Below are 9326 nucleotides of genomic sequence, written 5' to 3'. Positions count from 1 at the left end.
CATCGTAGTGATTGAAGCGAGGAGAGATAACTATAGTCAGATTTTTATTTATTAATGGCGCGTGTCTTTCTGGTTTTTCTCAGCTGTCCCTCTATCAAAAGTTGTAAAAAAATGTGTTAACCTCTGAATCAATTTGTCTTAACTGAATCTTGATTTTGGACCCTATTGATGTCATATTTAAACAGTTTTCTTCTTTAAGACCTATAAAAAACTATTATAAAACAACTGACATAAAATTAGAAATTTTACACTGTAAAAAATGAAAACAGGTTACGCACCACAAAGTATGAATGAATTTATCTATATCCAAAAAATCTTGTGCTGACGTAGTGATTATGAGTTCACGTCATACTTCTTTCCAAATAATAATGATTCGCTTTACAGTGTTATAACATACCACTTATGTAGTTTGTATTAAATTTTGAATTTATTATTTATGGCATATTATCTATATCATGTCGCAATTACCAAAGACTGATATGAAATCTCTCGCTTTAACTCATTTGAAATAGTGATTGTATACTCAATATTGTCAAATTAACAAACACTGTTTATATAACTTTGAGAATTTTTTGTCTATGCATGAACGTTTCACAGGGCCTTTAAAGGTTTTAAAAACATATTAGGCTCTTAAACAACACGATACGGTACGGAATCTCTATCGGTTCCACTCTCGTAAAGCTGCGAAAAGAAGTCTTCTTGTAACCATCGATAAGCCATTAAAGACGACGGCAATTGTTTTGGAATTTCACAATCAACCATGAGAAGATCGTTATCGAAATACGACAGAGAGATCACCATTGTAGAACGACGTGACAGGAAAAGGATCGTAGATAACGTTGATATGGATATCATCCAAAGATATATGGCTGAGCGTAAATATACATCCGAACAAAAAATATTGGACGTCTGATAATTCAAGCAGAAAAAGGCCCATGAGTTCTGGACAGAGAATCATTGTTATTCTTGCAGGTGGTGATGATACTGGATATTTAAAAGGATGCCGTGCCATATTTTCTTCTCTGCATCATCTGGAATATTATTCTGGGGTCAATGCAAAGGTGTTTTAAGACTGACTAAATATCGTTTGCTGCCCTCCATTGAAGCACCCAGCTGTATTGTATTGGACAACGCTACCATTCGTTGGCCCATGGTCACTTTAAGGCTCCAGCAATTATAAAAGCTGACATGATGTTATGTTTTCAATCAGACAATACTACATATTCTGACCATTTATCAAAATGCTAACTATACTCCTTAGTAAAAAAAAAAGAAATGAACCAGAAGCAGCTTTCAAAGCAGATTGTCTAATCAGGGAGTTTTGACACGAGGTTGCGCGACTTCCCCCTTATCACTGTGAGAGCAATCCAATCGAGGTCATTGGGCCTAAGTAGAGGGAAAGATTGAGAGGAGGAACACCAAATTTACTCTCACCGACGAGGCAATAAATGATAACAAAGAGTAGACAGAGAAAAGGCATGCCTCAACCTTCGCAAACTAAAGGAAAAATACATTTCATTGGATGAAGTGATGCTCGGAATCTTTCTGTAGTCGTTTCATTTCTCCTTTTCATCATCATCGTCATCAGACTGTGCTGAGTGAAGTGTCCAGTATTTCTTGGTTGTTGTTGTAGTTGTTATTGTTGAACACATATTTGTGGAGACACTGTCTAATAATTGATGAATTTTTACTTTTGACTAGTCTACATAAATTCATGTAATCCTTTGTAGCATAAACAAAGCTATTTCTAAAACTTCTGCAATCAAAATTGTATTGGAAGCGCGTTATCTTCACTTTCGTTTGTATTCAGCAGTAATGTGTATTGATAGTTATAAAATGTAGATGTCTCATAGTTAATAATTGTAATTCGTTGCTTCATATTCAAATACTGCACGTATATCGTTTAAGCTTCAATTAACCGAACACTCCAGTTTAAACGAATTCCTTCAAAATGGATATGCGGAAAATTCATAATTTTGGTAATGTAAATCTTCCATGAGTTCCGATCCTCACCTGTTATCGATTTTGATATAGCTGTAATAAACAAAACCCTTTCCCATTGTTTTAAAATTCATGAAAAACTTATTTTTTTTAATATATAAAATTCATATTTAATATGTTTTTATTAAGACAAATTGATTCAGAGGTTCAGACACATTTTTGCAGCTATGCATTGGAGGGCAGCTGAGAAAAAGAAGAAAAACACGCGTCATTTATAATAAAATCTGACTATAGATAAGCACATAGATAAATAAATAAACATATAAATAAGTAAATAGAGGAAAAAAATAAAATTCTTTAGATAGACAAGAATGTTCTTAAATATAGGTAACATATGAATACATATGTATGATGGGAAGTAAATACATTTTAGATGAATATATAATTAATATCTATGTAAAACTTTGCAGTGTGATTACTAAAAAATCATGAAGTGTGAGTAAACGGATACGATTCATTGTAGTTTAATAATAAGGAAAAAATTGCCTTTCATATGGGTAGATGAGTAGAACACATTGGAATAAATAAATTTCTCATCTAAGACGATAATAATGAAGTGAATTCTTTTTATTAATGTAGGTTTATTAAATCCTTTCTTAAACAATATAGCATTGTGGAGAACAGTGTGCTTATTTGAGTCAATAAAAAAATTGATACGGCGCACAACTCTACTGAAAGATTTGAAAAATAGAAATGTATATTTTACAGATAATAAACAGATAACTTGATTTCCTTTTATAATTTAAAGTCAGTTTGAAAGTTTGTTAAGTCAAACAGATATCATAAAAAATTTACCGAAGACACTAACACACTCATGGCCATATGGCCACACCCTCAACTCTATCTGTCCAGTAGAGTTGTTTCTTCCGTTGTGTTGATTTAGCGGTGATTAGTGTTGTTATGTAGTAGTATTGTGTTCTCATTGCGTGTATGTTTATGTGTGTGCGTGTGTGGGTGTGTGTGTGTGTGGTTTATATTTGTGTGTGTATGTGTGTTTTGGAATGTGGTTCCGTGGGGGGGGGGGGGGGGGTCCATCAAGTAGAGAAATTCCTGAGCAAGGGGGGGGGGGGGGGGGGTTTTTTGCTAGGAACTGTCAGATTGGCATTTTTCAGCAAATCGTTGCATTCATAGTGATATAATTCACATGATTGCATAACGGTATTCGGATTTACAGAAATTTTAAACAAGTTTCACCGATTAACAACATCAACTAATATTACTGTCGTTTTTATGTCATCGATGTGATAAATATTGCCCTGGGAAATATTTAGTTAAACGTTTCGGCAAACTGTCAATTGGTTCTGTCTAGCTTCTAGCCCGAACACACCAAAAGTAGACAGATTCGGGGACTTGATATTTATCGCGTCCGCTTCAGATTTTCATTTGACCTCACATAAGTTAAGTAAAGGGAGGCATTCCGAAAGCTCCTACATCCCCAGTATTCATTCAATTTGTATTTTCACCGTTGATCTTTTGTCAGGCGTTTATTTATTTAATTTGTCATCATATAAAAGCGTTTTAAAAACTCTAGAACAAACCCTGACAGATTTGTGAAAGTTTAAAATTTCCTAATTTGACCATTGTTTTGATTCTCGGCCGCCATTTTAATTTTTGAAGTATTGAAGGTAGTGCAAAACACTCCCAAATAAAGCGTGGTAAAGACTTATTGATATTGATGTCTACTGACTGATAAACTAAAATCATGCAGAATAAAGCATGGCAGCGACGACAAGCACATCGATTAAAATGTGCATCTAATCGTAATCAAGCTAATAAAAAAATGATTCTAGCAATATCGAATGAAAATAGTTCTTTCCCCGCGAAATTGCGGGCTTTTTACTAGTCTAGTAGGTAAAAAATATATAGGTCAATACATTCATTTTACACAAGTAGTAAAAACTTCAGATAAAACAGTTTTATATAATAACAGATGGCTACAAAATAGTGGGGTAAAAATTCCTGATCGATGACTGTAAAAATGAGTTAATATATCTAGTTGTTCTTCATTTCAGATGCAACAATAGACCAACGCTTCTTCCGAATTTGACCTTCGTTAGCAAGGGATATGTTTCGTCCCTGATTAATTTATTGAGTTTCTTATTGCTGTTATGTTTATAGATTATGCCTGATGTGTCAGGATTCTTGAGAATTATTTTGCATGCTAATTTCAATATTCTATCAATTTTCCTCCCTCCTTGTTGAGTACTGTTCCCTCCCCACGCGGTCAGAAAAAATGTTAATAACACCCTGGATAAAAGAGAAACTTGAAATGAACAACCAAGTAGGAAAGTTTTCGCAAAAATGCAATCTTTTCTTTAAGTCATTCATAACCTTAGTTGACTGTTGACCCCAATGTAGCTTCTCGTCAAAGACTCCGATATATATATATATATATATATATATATATATATTATATATATATATATATATATATATATATATATATATATATATTAGCAATGACTATCCCGCACAATTCTTTGGGCCTCTTTTTCGCTTACGAAGTGCCCGAATTCGCGTCAAAATATGGGACGAAGCCGTTTCGTATATGCTATTTTAAAAAAATAATTACGACGCTGTTTATTGATGAATATGACTGAAAGTTGGCACACAGTTAGAGAAAAGGTCATTTTAGATTATGTCAAGCGACAAAACTTGTGCGATTACCAGAAAATTGTTAAAAATAGATTTTTACTCTTTGGAGTAAAATATTTCTAAAACTACGGGCGTGGAGGTTTTGTCGCTGACAAAGTAATACATGAACATTTTTTCTTTTTGGTTGTAAAATTTCATATGAATATGACGAGTACTTTTCCCGTATTTTACAAAACACCATCCTAATTTGCTCTTCAAGTTTCACACTTATTACGCAAGATACAACCAAAGGTCGAAAAAAAATCCGAAAAAGCGTCCCATATTTTCGGCGTTTTTTCCTCTTTGCGGGTCATCCAAATAAATGACACCTTGAAACTGCATAACTTTTTTATTATAATGATTTTCAAAATGCAAAAAACACTTTTATCAGTGGGATAGGCTTATTTTGTACAAAATATTTCTCAAAAAGATAAAAAACATATTTTCATAGTCATTATATATATATATATATATATATATATATATATATATATATATATATTATAGATACTTTATAATTTGCTTAGGGTATATATATTTAATTTATAATTAAATATTGTATGTATTTATAATTATATTGTTTAATATATATATACTATATATATATATATATATTTATATATATTCTATACCCGATCTACTTCTTAATTTTGCTTTAATAGGGGTCTATGAACATTCTAAATCTATATAATTTCATAAAATCAATCTTTTGTTCCACTACTACACTTCTATACTACCACTACTACTACACTACTACTACTACTACTACTACTACTACTACTACTACTACTACTACTACTACTACATACTACTACTACTACTACTACTACTACTACTACTACTACTACTACTACTATCTACTACTACTACTACTACCACACTACTACAAACATACTACTACTACTACTACTACTACTACTACTACTACTACTACTACTACTACTACTACTACTACTACTACTACTATTTCTACTACTACTACTACTACTACTACTACTACTACTACTACTACTACTACTACTATTACTACTACTACTACTATCTTACTTGTCTTCGTGTACGAGAGAAGTGATGTTACCCGCACAAAATAGCCGAATTAGTCACCATCCTTTCAACGCCCACTTCTAGGCAAGAAACTAGTTAGTTCGATATTAGAAAGCATTCATGAAATCCGACTTTGTAGTCACTTTCTTCGCTTGGGCTTAAGACTTGCTAGTCATTTACTAGACCAGTAAATAACTAAACCCAGTCCTCGTTCATGAAAACGGGCCCTGATATACCACGACTAAACGTCCGTTATCAATTCACATACATACGCCAGTAACAGTGAACGTGTCTGTAGTTAAAGTCTAAAGGCAAAGCAATCAAAAAGAGCAAGCAGCACTGGATTTTGACAATGGAGCTTAGTGAGGAAGTAAAACCGTTTGCAGAAAGAACTGCGGATGCCATCCTACTATTCAAATCTATCTATGTAGGTACATCAGCTAATCCGACTATTGAAACCTATTTGGTAGATAATACAATTCACCCAACACGAATACCAACATGAACAATATAAAATAAAATCATATTCTTCTTTTCTAAATGCCGAACACTTAACTCAAAGAAGTTCAATGTTCCCCTTTTAGCATATCATACAAAACTACGTCATTCTCTATTCACTTGTTCATCGATTATTGGTCAAAATGGTATAATGATATACTACGAAGCATGGGTTATTTTTTGTTAGTGTTCGTACACTCCCATCAAGATGTGTTTTGTGATGATGATGATGATGATGATGATGATGATGATGATGATGATGATGATGTTGATGATAATAAACCATTCGATACTCGCAAGTAAACACACACCTAACTTTCCTTCCAACATTTGAATAACATACTTATGTGACACAGATGGTACACTTAATTGAATTGGATTAAACTTAATCAGGTTTCACAGATTGCACAGTTATAGAATTGATCAACATTCCAAAATGGTGTCCGTACTTTTGCGCAAACCTGCTCTGCGAGCAGAGAAAGTCGATGAGGGAGGATAGAGCTTAACCCGTGGATGCAATGCGTTTAGTTTTAAAAAAAAAAACATCCGCCATCCGATAATAGGATTATAGCGTACCGCCACCGACACACAAAACAATGTGTAGGACTTTAGTTTCTTTCCCCGAGCAAGATCTCACTTGGACAACATGGGTGATTCCTGTTGACTTCAGACATCCTGTTTAATGAGTTATGTATATTCCTTCGTGGAATGCCTAGACGACGATGTCTTATGATGTCGTTGTGGAAAGCATATTAATTTTAATTTAATAATATAGTATTATTATTGAATAATAATGATAATATAATAATAATATATAATATAATAATAATAATAATAATAATAATATATAATAAATGATGATGATGATGATGATGATGATGATGATGATGATGATGATGATGATGATATAATGATGATAATAATTAATAATAATAATAATAATATATAATAATAATAATTAATAATAATATAATAATATAATAATATAATTTAATAATAATAATAATAATAATAATAATGATGATGATATGATGATGATAATAATATGATGATGATGATGATGATGATGATGAATGATAATAATATATAATAATGATGATGATGATGATGATGATATGATGATGATGATGATTGATGATGATATATAATATAATAATAATAATGATGAGATGATGATAATGAATAATGATGATGATGAATATGATAATAATAATAAATAATAATAATGATGATGAGATTCACTGTGACTAACATGATCTTGAATAATATATTATGATGATTTATGATATTATTTTTGGATTCCGATGATGCGATGATGTTTATGATGATGATGATGATGATATTGGATTGCTGATGATTTATAATGATAATATAATAATAATATATATATAATAATAATAATATATAATAATAATAATAATAATAATAATAATAATATATAATATTAATAATAATAATGACGATGATGATGATGATAATAATAATACTGATGATGATGATGATAATGATGATAATAGCCCTATCATATGTTTGTCAAATTGGATTTTTAGTAACTCGAAGCCTAAACATGGACCAATCGTCACCTCATTCTGCATGATGTTTACATTTGGCACGAAGATCGTTTGCGTGTATTATGTGATTGATTAGACGTGGTAATGATTCATCAAAAAATCAAAATTTTCGTCAAATTTCATCGAAAACAGACGCCATTCACTTTTGGTCCTTTGGTTGTGTGTCAACTTTCGGGTTAGCGAGTATGACAATGAGGTGGGAATACTTGCATTGAATCGATACCATTTAGAGGTACCTGTCATTATTTTAACTATTGGCAATTTCTTAAAATTTTTGTAAACCATTTTCCCAATGCATCCTACGATAAGGTAGCGAAATATATAGGATATTAAATTCAGATAGTCTCTCTCCGTGCCGAAACAAAATCCTACATGAAGTTCTCATACGAAGTCGAAAAACATGTATTATCTATTGAGACAATGACAAATGAGTTCAAATTTTATTCAACACTTCAATTATAATGTTCAATTGATCGACTTATCACCACGATAACGGCACTGCTATGCTTGTACTACTACTACTACTACTACTACTACTACTACTACTACTACTACTACTACTACTACTACTACTATTACTATTACTACTACTACTACTACTACTACTACTACTACTACTACTACTACACTACTACTACTACTACTACTACTACTACTACTACTACTACTACTACTACTACTTCTATTTCAAGAGCAAACTGCGAAGCACTTAAACTTGGATACGCTGATGATTGGGCCCTTGCCTATCAATCGAAAAACTGGAAAGAGATTGAAGAAGTTCTAAGCAAAGACACCACCCGCCTGAAACAATATTTTAATAGATGGTACCTAAAAATGAATACCACCAAATCAGTATCCACAAACTTCCACTTGAATAATCGAGAGACAACAAAAGAATTGAAGATCACAGCCGGTAACTCAATACTACTCCCAGACCCCAATCCTAAATACCTTGGCATTACATTGGACAGACAACTAAATTGTCGCAAACACATTGAGGGAACCGCAAATAAAATCGCAAAAAGAAACAGCCTGGTGAGAAAACTCGCAACTACCACCCGGGGAGACTCACCACAGGTGATGAGAACGTCTGCTTTTATAATGGTGAGCTATCTTTTTATTATGTTATTGGATATATCGGCGGCATTCGACACGTGTTGGAGAAAACCGTGCCCCTGTTTGGATAAGGAGCCCACATGTAAACCGCAATGACATCCGATTAAGAGAATCAATGATAATTATAACAGGATGTCTCAAGTCAACTCCAACGCAGTGGCTCCCAACACTGAGCGGCATTGCACCACCAAGTCTAAGACGACAACACACTAATCAAAGGATGCATGCCAGAATTGACGAAGCCACAGACAACATTCCATAAAATCAATAGTAAAGGGGGCACCTTCAACAACTCGACTTAAATCGAGAAGACATTTTCACCTAACAAAAATGGCAGACTTCAGTGTGGAGGAAACTGGAGAGAAATGTGGAACAGGAAACACCAAGAGGAGTAAACATCATTAAAGATCCAACCAAAAGAGTGCCTGCATTAAATAACGCCAGGAAATACTGGCTTTCCTC

Source organism: Berghia stephanieae, chromosome 5, assembly GCF_034508935.2.
Source record: "Berghia stephanieae isolate SIO BIC M18660-M18661 chromosome 5, UCSD_Bste_1.3, whole genome shotgun sequence".
Classification (NCBI taxonomy): Eukaryota; Metazoa; Mollusca; class Gastropoda; order Nudibranchia; family Aeolidiidae; genus Berghia; species Berghia stephanieae.
Note: the sequence above shows the minus strand (reverse complement) of the source record.